Genomic DNA, 12,545 nt, shown 5'->3' on the forward strand with positions numbered 1-12,545 from the left:
GTGTGTGGCGGGGAGGGGGGTGCTGTACTCGTTTAATCTGGTCTCAGGTGATCTTCTTGATGAACTTCTCTGGTTCCTTTAGTGTGGCCCCGGGTGGTCTTCTCTAGTATGGAGAATGCTGACATCTTCCATTTTCTGGGTTTTAATTCTATGAAGGGCTTAAAGACATTGTCATGTGTTATCCCTTGAGGTGGAACCAGGACCCTGCCCCAAGGCTGCACTACTGTTTTCTATCTGCCCCTCCTTTTTCTTTGCATCCCTTCCTGTCCTGGATTAGCAACTGTTGGAATCTGCCCTTTGGGACTCCGGAAAGATCGTGGAGGCTGGAGTCAAGAAACAGGGGACAGAAAGGCCGCACATGTCCTGTTCGGTTTCAGTTCCTTTGTGCACACTGACACTGGGGTGACTGTGTGGGCCCCAAGCAGAGGAGTCCAGGAGCCAGTTTTGCTTGGAAGAAAATATGGCATCATTCACCTAGATAAGAGAACTGAAATTCTGAAGCCAGCTGAAAAATGACACTTCTAATGTGTTAGAAGTGTTAGAAATGTGAAATGTGAAAAAAAAACAGTGTCAATCCATTTGAAGGTTGTTCTAATATATTCAAATATGGGTTGTTTTGCTTCAAAGTACTATTAACAAAGAAAACATTCAGTGGAAAAAACTGCTTGAACCTTGCTTTTAGCAAAGTCATCCCTCCCCGTGGAAGGCTGAAGTAATGAAATGAATAGCTGTTTATCAAGGAAGGTCTCTACCAACTGGAAAAACAAAAGCATGAACTCAAGCCTGAGGCCCTGCGGCCCTTGAGGGTGATCTCCCTGCTTTGCTCTTTGGGCCACAGCAGGAAAGAGGAAGCAGAAGTAGAGCCACCAAGAGAGTAGAAAGCAAAGACAGACACAGCAGCTTGGCTTTCTTCGGAGAGTTAATGAGTTGGTGAGTACTGAGCTTTCTGACAGAGGAAGCTCTGGTCATCAAAGTATTCTTAACCGATGCATCAGGAGAAAGAGACGAAAGAAGCAGCATCCGGGAAGAAGACCCCTTGGATGCTTTTAGCACCGGAATGGAAAAGTACTTTCTTTAAAGCAGAGTAAGAAAAGCCTTGGTTAAGTTCAACAGTAAAGGGTAGTAGAAGAATATACTTAACTCATACCTGACCATACTGAACGCCTTTGCTTAAGTATTCAGGAATACTTAAGCAGGTAAAAGTGAACAGAGCTCATACAATCTCATCACCAAAACTTATGAAGCCCAGTAAAAGTGGATAAGAGCTCCCATGGTGGCGTGTCACCCGAACTACTCACTACCTCATTGCCTCATTATAAAAATATAATGTGTTTTATTTTGGGGACAGATTTATTTTGGGGACAGAGGCTGAGATTGTCTTTGCCAATATATATTTTTTTAATTTACTTATTTTTGGCTGTGTTGGGTCTTTGTTGCTGCACACAGGCTTTCTCTAGTTGCGGTGAGTGGTGGCTACTCTTCATTGCGGTGCGTGGACTTCTCATTGCGGTGGCTTCTCTTGTTGTGGACAATGGGCTCTAGGCTCGCGGGCTCTAGAGCACAGGCTCAGTAGTTGTGGTTCATGGGCTTAGTTGCTCTGCGGCATGTGGGATCTTCCCAGACCAGGGCTCGAATATGTGTCCGCTGCATTGGCAGGTGGATTCTTAACCACTGCGCCACCAGGGAAGCCCGTCTTTGCCAATATTTTACTTAACACAGGTTCACTGCAGGAATTATAATAATTTCACAAGCCAATAGCATACAGGATAATGTCTCGTAATGAGCCAATAAAGAAAGAACATACTCCAATGCAAGGATAGATTAATCACACTATTGTTCCAGGCAAGGGGAGACAAAAGGAATAAAGTCCAAATTTAGTTCAGGAGGTACCTTTATATGAGTTGGTACTCGGTAGAGATGACTTGACTAACCAAGAACTGACGTCCAGCTGCCGGCACAAAGGCCAGAGTCCCTTGCGGCTCAAGCATGTTTCTAGGGAATATGGTGCCATGGTGCTGGTGGGCAAGGTGATCTCCAAGAGTGGTTGCGTGACTTTTGCCACTGCCACTAGAAGAGTCACCTTTGCCATGGCCCTAAGGGTATTTGGAGACCTATTTAGGTCCGCAAAGGGTCGCCTTGCTCAGACCAAAACTCTGGGATGGTCCTCACAAACTCTGGGTATTATCATCTAAATGTCCCCTCACCATGTTTGCTTTTTCATATGTTTTGATTGATAAGCCCCCATCGGGACCTCTGGGCAGCTGAGCTCAGAGTGCTTATCCATGACAACAGATGAGACGATGACATCTGGACACAGCTTACTTCGTTCTTATTTCAAAACTAAAACTGGAGGGAAGGGGGCAGCGTACAACCTTTAAAAGAATGACATAGCCATTGGACATGACAAATATTGGTTAGAACCAGCTAGGTCCAAGACGGCAGAAGATTGACTTCCAGTGGACCTTGAGCCTCATTATAGGCTCATTGTAATATATTAGCATAAGCTAAGTGACACACCCACCAGCGCCATGGCAGTTACCAGGACGAACATCAGAGATCAAAAAGTGAGGGGTGGCCCAGTTCCTGGAAATCTCCGCCCCTTCCCCAAAGTAGTTGGAAAAATCCTCCTCCTCATTAGCCTGTGAAATTACCCAGCCCATAAAAACTAACCACCCCGTAGTTCAGGGCCCCTTGCCCTCTGAGATGGCCCCCACTCTGTCTGTGGAGTGTGTTCCTCTATAAATAAATCCACTTGTTACCTATCACTTTGTCTCCCACTGAATTCTTTCTGTAAGGAGACAACAAGAAACTGAGCTTCATTAAGTCCTGACACCAGGTGTGTGATCTCAATTAAAAGACCGTGGGTTCAACTTCCAATCTGAGTTGCACAGTTTCAAAACCACTTCTAAAAAAGACCTTTTTGGTCTTTGTCATAAGCAAGTGGATTTGAAATCATATCAAACCAATACGCAACAGTGAACCACAAGTAATTAATTTCTAGTAGCCACATTTAAAGGTGAAAACAAACAGGTGAAATTAATGTTAATAAAATTTAACATTTTAATAAAATAGCTTGTTTAACCCAATATGTCCAAAATATTACCATTTCAACATATAATTAATATTTTTAAAGTTTTGGGGTATTTTATGGAGCTTACTAGAGTATACACTACCTGAGGGCAGAGACTTCCCTCAGGCTGTATTTTGCACTGTGCTTATCATAGTGCTTTGCACATAGCAGGTCCTCCATAGGCATTTGTGGAATTGAATTCAAGGATAAAAATCTGGGGTGCCCTGTGAGCATAAAGTTGTAGTGTGAAAAGTTTTAAGAGTATAAAGAACACAGAGGATATTGGGAAATTCATTTGAATTTGACAGGCAAGTAGGAGGAGCATGCTGAGAGGAGACCAAATTGGGAGAAGAGGTGCATGCGGGGTGCAGTCGGCAGACCCTTGAAGAGCCCCAGAGAAATCAGAGACCCGGCATTATCTCATTATCACATTAAAGAGCTCGAGCCCAAGTTGACTGCCCTTTGTTGACAGATACCTGTTTGATCTTATAAAAGAACATGGGGAGAGAAGTTTCCTATGGCTTCTGCGAAATTGCTCTGCATTTCACAGAGAAAGCTCTCTAAATTACAAAACAGAAATGAATGGGAAGTTATTAACTGCCCCAGATTCTACCAAAAGGAAAAAAAAGCACTAAATAGCTCAAGTAACAGGTTAACCATTGGAAACATTCAAGAGTGAGTTCCGTCATCAAGGGAAATAATGAAAGACACGAGGTGGTCCTTGGCCTGGGCAGAAGGTGGCCATTTTAGGAAACCCAGGCTCCGTCTGACCCCATCCCACCACTACAAAGGTTGGTGATGTTATACTAACACAGTTCCAAGAGCCCTATGTGGGAGTGTCACCAATCCACGTAAGAAGAGACCATCTCTGCCTCTGAACCATTTTTTTTTAGAGGAGACCCAGAAGCCCCTCCAGTAGAGACATACCATTGGCCAGACAAGTGCCATGTGATCGACCTAAATCAGTCACCAGCAGGGAACAGGACACTCTGATTGACTGAAATGAATCAAGGCCCTCAGCAGGGGCTGCCACTGCATGGGGCCAGCCTCCTGGAAGCAGCACTTGGCTTCTGGAAGGCAGGGTTCCTGGAGGAGGTTGAAGTGCTGTTAGGAAGGAGGGGTGCAGCAGAGGTTGGGGGTAATAGATGCTAGGTCTGCAAATAGGGTATGCTCCAACCTGGGTATCAGTTTTTAATTCTACTTGTTAAACTAATCAGCTTTTTTTCCTCTAAGAGATTTCACTGGTACTTAATTATACTTCAGTTTTCCATGGGATGCACAGAATGTGGTAGAAAGAGCATGGGCTTTGGGGTCAGAGACCTAGGCTTATGTTTTTTGCTCTACCACCTACTGGCCATATGCACTCTTAAGCAAGTCACCTAACCTCTTAAACTCTGTCTTCTGGTTTGTAAAATGGGAATAGTAATTCCCATTGTTGTGAATATTAAGAAATGGAGTATGTAAAGAACCTAGCATAATGCCTGCCACATACCAGGTGCCCTTATTGTGAAATTCCTTTAGCTGTGTTAGAAATGGTAGCAATACTGGGTGGGCCAGCTACTTGTTAATTTGCTTGGGGGGGTGACATCCTAGATTTTTCAGGGGAAACACATGAAATAATTTACAGTTCCACAGAGTCTCCTGAGAAACAGGGGCAATGAGGTATTTTTTCATAAATACTGAGGAAGGAAGGCATCTAGAATCAGTCTAGCGAATTAGGGGACCCAAACAAAGGGGAAACCATGGGCATGCCCTTTCCCTCCTCACTCGATTTGACACTGGTGCTTGTCCACTAGCCTACGATAGTGAGAATGGCTGGGTTCTAAAAGGACTCAGGTAGCCACAGCCCACTCTGCTTTCCTTAGCTCTTGGTCCATGGCTCCATCATTAGCATCTCTCACATTGTGTTACAAAACTCACCCATCTTGGGCTTCCCTGGTGACGCAGTGGTTGAGAGTCCGCCTGCCAATGCAGGGAACACGGGTTCGTGCCCCGGTCCGGGAAGATCCCACATGCCGTGGAGCGGCTGGGCCCGTGAGCCATGGCCGCTGAGCCTGCGCGTCCGGAGCCTGTGCGTCCAGAGCCTGTGCTCCGCAATGGGAGAGGCCACAACAGTGAGAGGCCCGTGTACCGCCAAAAAAAAAGCAAAACAAGAAAAACTGACGCATCTTGATGAATCATCTATACTTAAGTTTCTCCTACTAGACCAAGGGTTAGCATAGGCACCTTTTCTTATTTATCTTGTCTCCCTAAGAGAAATTCCAGGAATAGAAGCTTCTGTTTAGTATGTAAATTCTGAAGAGAGACTGCCATTTGCTAACTAACTTGTGACCCCTTTTAATGCTCTGATGTGGTCGTGGAATGTTTGCTTTTGTCTTTAAGGGATGACTGCAAAGCTAACAGAACTGCCCTCAGAGGAGCCCTTAGGAAGGGTAGGAAGGAATGAGGCTCTGACCCACATTTAATTTTGAAGCGGCTGCCATCTTCTTGCTGAGTCATTCCTTTCTTATCTCAGCCTCTCTTGGCAGCTCTCTTTTTAACTGCTGCTCCTTGAGAGGGAGTTCTTGTTCCTCTATTCTAGTGGAGTGGATCAAAAGCTATGGAGTCAGCTCTCTTCAATTTGCTGCTTTTCTTCAGGAGCTGTGTGTTTACCAGACTTCCTTCAAGAAGCATGTCCAATTTTTTAAACAGTCTTGATTGAGGTTTGGCAGTAACCCTAGTCCCTATTTTGGGATTTCCACACATTACTCATGCTATGGTGTTTCCTCTCTGTAGATGGTTCGGTTTTTTGAATGGTTGAGCTCAGAATTGTAATTTTGACAGCTTACAGCCCACATTCTGCAGTCAGTCACATAATTAAAATGCTTATGCTCTTTTTCTCTCAATTAATACATTAATGGACCTGCTTAACAATGAAATGTATTTCATTTCCATATTTAATATTGCTAATCAGGAGTTAGGTGGGTGGATAGTCATGGCAACGTGAATAGTAGACCAGCATTTTTGGCGGGGAGGGGAAGGAAGTGTGGTAAAACATAACCATGCTATAAATCCAAGTCCTTCTCCCCAAGTAAGTACCAAACACCAACCAGTATCTGAATGATGGAAATTTGCTTAAGGCTTAAAACCAATAGCCACACTGTAATTTCTCATTAATTGGACTTGTCTTTGGCCTCACATGACGCCCCCAATCTTCCCTTTCGAAGCACCTGATCTTTTTCTCAATAATGCCCCCTATGTCAAGGTAGGGATCCAGGTGCTATTTCTTCTTACTCTCCTTCATCTGTTTTCCTACCACTAGAAACAGTATTACTGTTTCCATTCTAAGTTTGCTCATGCTTTCTAAATTCACAAGCATCCCAGCACATTCTTTCCTTTCTCAATCTTCCTCTCTTCTGTTCATCTATTCCTGTCTACACAATTCAAACGACTGCCTCTTACTACAGTGGCAGCCTCTTCAGTGGGTACTGTTGTAAAACAATATAGATTTTTTTCCTCTTTACTCAGAAAAACTAATGTCTTTTGTGTTCAAAAAGAAAATTAGTAGCAGCTGAAAGAAGAATTTTAATGACACTAAAACCTAGTTGTTATTCAGCTTTAACTTTAAATCCTACCTCTTCTTCTACAAATTCCTATTAATTCATCAGCTAAATAATGCAGCTGCTACTAAAGATTCTGACATCTAATTCTCTGCCTGTGCAGGTTTATTGCCAGGATGAAAAATACTTTGTCTTTTTACTTTCATTTTTTAAAACAAGCATAATGAAAATATAAAATATTGTTTAGGGTTTGTCTAAGAAGACATGGTAGCTTCTTTGAGAAATGGTTGGATGGGGAGATAGGAATCAAGTTTGGAAGTCCTGTCTCCTAGCTTCCTAGTCGTTATTTGAATAAGTATGAACTGATTGGGCATGAAGATCTCTCCACCTATATTTATAACTATGATCCATATCCATTTATTTCTTTAAAATGTTAACATAAAGGGTAATTTTTGAGATGGCAAAGGACTAAGAATTAGCCTTGTAACCTGGTAAGTTGTGAAGACTGTCATCCTTGGACTAGGTTGTGTTTACAAAATATCCCACAAGTAGTGCACTGATTATTCTCTTCCTGATAGCTGCTGGCCGGAGGTAGCTGGGGATATCTGTAAGTACAGAAGCATTGTCTTATGAATTGAATCAGCAATAATGGTAGATGGTACGTGTGGGAAATGCTATACTGACTATATGTGCCTAAGATTCACCCCTAAGGTATAAAATTCTAGGGGTAGTTTACAGAATGATTTAATTCAAGTAGATAGCTAGATAGTAGAGGTCCTTTCCGGACCAATCAGATTAGTTCAATAACTGAGGCAGGCTTTGGTGTGGATTGAGTTTGCCCATCAGTTAGATTCAAATGCATAGAAGAGAAATGAGACAAGGAAAGACATGATTCCTTTGAGAGATGACTTAAAGGAGCAAGATTTAAAGGAATAGAATACTTGGATAGTCCCAGATTTCTGCCATCTCTTGTTAGCCTCTGATATAAATTATTGCTTAATGTAATCCACCCCTGGGTTTACTTCTATGCCCAAACTGTAAACATAGCTCTATGGCTGAATGGTATATAAACAATGCCTTAGTTGAAGCCATGAAAAGGGACCTTCGGACAGGAACCACGGTCACAGAGCAATACAGGTGTGAGGGAAATTCTGACCATTCTCTTGCCTGTCCCCTATCCTCTACCTTCCATTGGGCAAAATCAATTAAAAGACAGAGGGCAAGGGATCCAGGTGATACTGTCTGCAGGAGTTAACCCCTCCAGGGATACAGAGATTGGAAGGAAACAGAAGGGACAGGGAGAAAGGGAAACTAACCAGTGTCTATGTCTCACAGATTATTAAATTAATACTGATCAGGTGCTCAGTAGTGCCTACCCTATTGTCAGTCCCATCTTGTATAGTGTTAATAGTGTTAATGCTGTCTGCCTGAAGAGACAGTCTTGGGGTTTTTGTTTGTTTGTTTGTTTTTTGCGGTACGCAGGCCTCTTAGTGCTGTGGTCTATCCCGTTGCGGAGCACAGGCTCTGGATGCGCAGGCTCCGGACGCGCAGGCCCAGCGGCCATGGCTCACGGGCCCAGCTGCTCCGCGGCATGTGGGATCTTCCTGGACCGGGGCACGAACCCGTGTCCCCTGCATCAGCAGACGGACTCTCAACCACTGTGCCACCAGGGAAGCCCCGGGTTTTTTTCTTTTTTAAGAATTGAAAATATTTTTTAAAGTAGTAGTGTCTTTTCAACAAATGATGTTGGAAAAAGTGGATGTCCACGTGCAGATGAAGCTGGACCCTTGCCTTACACCATATGTAAAAATTAACTCAAAATGAATCAAAGCCCAAACCATAAGACCTAAAAGTATAAAATTATTAGAAGAAAACATAGGACAAAAGCTTCATGACATTGGATTTGGCAGTGGTTTCTCAGATATGACACCAAAAGCACAGATAACAAAAGTAAAAATAAATAAATTGGACTAAATCAAAATAAAAAACTGTGCATCAAAGTATATAATCAATAGAGTGAGAATGCAGCCCTTAGAAAGAGTGAAAATATTAGCAAATCATATATCTGATGAAAGATTAGTATCCAAATTATATGAAGAACTCCTACAACTCAACAACAGAAAAACAAGCAACGTGAGTTTTAAATGGGCAGAGGACTTGAACAGATACTTCGCCAGAGAAGATATACAAATGACCAATAATCACATGAAAAGATGCTCAATGTCACTAATCATTAGAGAAATGCAAACCAAAGCCCAAGGAGATACAACTTCACACCAGTTAGGGTGGCTACTATCGCACAAAACAAACAAACACACACAAAAAACAGGAAATAACAAGTGTTGGTGAGGATATGGAGAAATTGCAAAACTTGTGCTCTTTTGGTGGGAATGTAAAGTGTACAGCTGCTGTGGAAAACAGTATGGCCGTTCACTACAAAGTGAAATAGAATTATCTTACGATCCAGCAATTTCACTTCTAGGTATATACCCAAAAGAATTGGATGCAGGGTCTCTGCACACCCATGTTCATAGCAGCATTATTCACAATAGCCAAAAGGTGGAAGCAACCCAAGTGTCCCCTGACAGATAAATGGATAAGCAAAATGTGGCCTATACATACAGTGAAATAGGATTCAGCCTTAAAGAGGAAGAAAATTTTGACACATGCTACAACACGGATAAACCTTTAGGACATTATGCTATGTGAAATAAGCCAGTCACAAAAAGGCATATACTGTATGATTGTACTTAATATGAGGTACCTAGACTAGTCAGATTCAGAGAGACAGAAGGTAGAACGGTGATTTCCAAGGGCTGAGGTAAGGGACAAATAGGAAGTTATTATTTAATGGGTATAGAATTTCAGTTTTGCACAATGAAAAGAATTCTGGGGATGGATGATGGTGATGATTGCACAACAGTGTGAATATACTTAATGGTACTGAACTGTACACTTAGAAATGGTTATGGGGCTTCCCTGGTGGCACAGCGGTTGAGAGTCCACCTGCCGATGCAGGGGACACGGGTTCGTGCCCCGGTCCGGGAGGATCCCACATGCCGCGGAGCGGCTGGGCCCGTGAGCCATGGCTGCTGAGCCTGCGTGTCCGGAGCCTGTGCTCCACAACAGTGAGAGGCCCGCGTACCGCAAAAAAAAAAAAAAAAATGGTTATGATGGTGAATTTTATGTTATCTGTATTTTACCACAATTTTTTAAAAGGCATAGTATAAAAAGCAACTCAGTACTTAAATAGTTAAAATCAGATTTCTCCAAGATGATTTTTATGCAAAAGAGTTTTATAGAAGCCATAAATCACTTTCTGAATGAATTCACAGTCAAGATGGACTCTTTAGTAACGTGACTTGGTCAGGAACAAAAATCAAAACATGACAGAGTGAGAGCTGCTTGAGGGGAACTCACTAATTAATGAACTTTGAAAAAACGCCCTAAGCCTCCATTTATTTATCATGAAAATACTATGCGTATCCAGAGCTGTTTGTATCTGCAAGACTTTTACAGAGTCCCATGACTCACTAAAAGGCCCTGTGGCATGACTCAAGGTATGATTTCTCTTTACCATCTTCTTGCTACTTTGAATATATAATGTTTCATTTGAAGGGAAAAGAATTCCAAAGCTACCTCTTATCTACTTGTACGTTTTCGTGCAGGTGTGGCTTTATTATTGTTGTTGTTGTTGCTATCATTTCTGTGTGCATCCTAGACTTTTTTAATACTCTTAGTGGTTTGCATCATCATAGATCTTAAGGAAAGCAAGAGTGCTTCCCATACAGTGGGACATGAAATGGAGGCTGATGTCCAAGGCCACTTGGCTGGACAGGGTGGCTGGTACAAAGACAGTAAAAGATGTGAGATTTGTTCTTTTTCACAGACTCCAAAGGACTTTCTTTCCATACCTTACTTAGAAACCACCCATAAGTGTCACCTTCTATGCTGGTTAATTTTACATGTCAACTTGACTGGGCCATGGGGTGCCCAGACATTTGGTCAAACATTATTCTGGATACATTTGTGAGAGTGTTTCTCGATGAGATTAACATCTGAATCAGTAGACTGGGTAAAGCACATTGCCTTTCCTAATGTGGGTGAGCCTCGTTCAATCATTTAATGACCCGAACAGAACAAAGAGACTGAATGAGAGGGAACTCTGCTTGTCTGACTGTTGAGCTGGGACATCTGTCTTCTGCTCTTGGACTGGAATTTATATCATCAGCTCTGCTGAGTCTCCAGCTTGCCAACTTCAGTTCTTGGGACTTCTAGCCTCTCTAATCATGTGAGACAATTCCTTATTGTAAATATTATATAAATATCCTATTGGTTTCGTTTCTCTGGAGAGCCCTAACTAATATACCTGCGTTGTTGGAAAGATTTGCAGCTTCTCTTTTGGGCTTTATAGCAGCAAATATTTGTTTTTGATGGAAGATAATACTGACAGTAGCAAAGGCCAATATGAAAATAATCACTTGAGTGAGAGTCAAAGATAAAGATTCTAAATTCAATCTGTCACTAACCAGTTGGGTGAGACTGTAGGCAATTCATGCACTCTATATTAACTTTTGCTGCCTTTTCGAACCATCCCAGGTATTAGTGGCTTAAAATGACCATTTATTTAGTTCGTGATTTTTTGAGTTGACTGAGCAGTTCTTCTGGTCTGGTTTTTGCTGGGTTCCCGCAGGAATCTTAGATCAGTTGGCAGGTCGGTGGCTGGTACTGGATGACCGAGGCTGGCTTCATTTGCACGTCTGGAAATGGGAGTAGCTGGCCAAGGCCCCAGAGAGCTAGGCCATTACTTCTCATTATCCACTAGGCTGGCCCTGGCTTCTTCACAGGGTGATCACAGCGTCCCAAAGCCCAAGCACTTCCAAGTCTCTGCTGGTGCCACATTTGCTACTATTCTGTTGGCCAGAGCGAGTTACGTGGCCAAGCCCAGATTCTAGGAGTGGAGAAGTAGACTCTACCACTTGATGGGAGGGGCTAAAGTCACACTGCAAGGGGGGTGTACAGGGATAAGAAGAATCGGTGGCCATATTTGCAATCTACCCCTCACACCATTGGCTGAATGTGAGTCAGCCAATTTCACACTCATCTCATTTAACTCTCTCTGTAACCTTGGGAGGCAGGCATGAGGACTGGCTTTGATTAGCCAGGTCTGACTCTAAAGAAGTCCTATTAGACCCTTTGAATGCTGGTTTGTGTCTTTTTATTTCTTTGGCAGCTTGAGAGTCCAGATACTCTGTTCTGAGACAGGCATCCTGCTGTTTTAATTCCAAACACTCATCTACACAGATGTGATTTCACTCAGGAGGAGTGAAGTGGCAGCTACATTCCGTATTCTCACTGTAAAGCCAAGCTTTTGTGTAGTCAATATATGTTTATAAAGCATCTGCTATGGACAAGGCACTTTTTGCAAGGAAAGGAGGGGCCCTCAGTGAAGAGAGGTAACTAAGGAAGTTTGGCCATAAGGTGTAGATGTATGTCGTGTAAAGTGCCCAAAATACACAGTATATCAGAGACCAACAGAGTCTCCTATTAATCTCATGGGAAAGCATCATCTATGTGAAACTGTCCATTACAAGAATTATAAGGTTCCTGCCTTCCCCTCATGGCTGTCAGAATCTCTCACCAGGCCCATCTTTTCTCCCCCTCTTTCAAAGTGTTATCCCCTAGGCTCTGCTAAGACATTTTGACACATGAGCCAGTTTCATCCACTTCTTCACTCATGCTCCATTTCTCCCAGGAAGGCAGCACCCTTCCCCATCTTTCCAATTTCCTGTGAGCAGGTTTTCTTTCAATATCAGTGACTTCTCAGAGATTCTTCCTGAAACATCCAGGCCAGCCTCTTTGCCTCTATTTATGCCACTTCCCATTTTGGGACTGTCCAGCACCTCTTCCTGTGTTTCTCCTCCTTTCTTGAAGAC

This window comes from Tursiops truncatus, chromosome 9, assembly GCF_011762595.2.
Source record: "Tursiops truncatus isolate mTurTru1 chromosome 9, mTurTru1.mat.Y, whole genome shotgun sequence".
Classification (NCBI taxonomy): Eukaryota; Metazoa; Chordata; class Mammalia; order Artiodactyla; family Delphinidae; genus Tursiops; species Tursiops truncatus.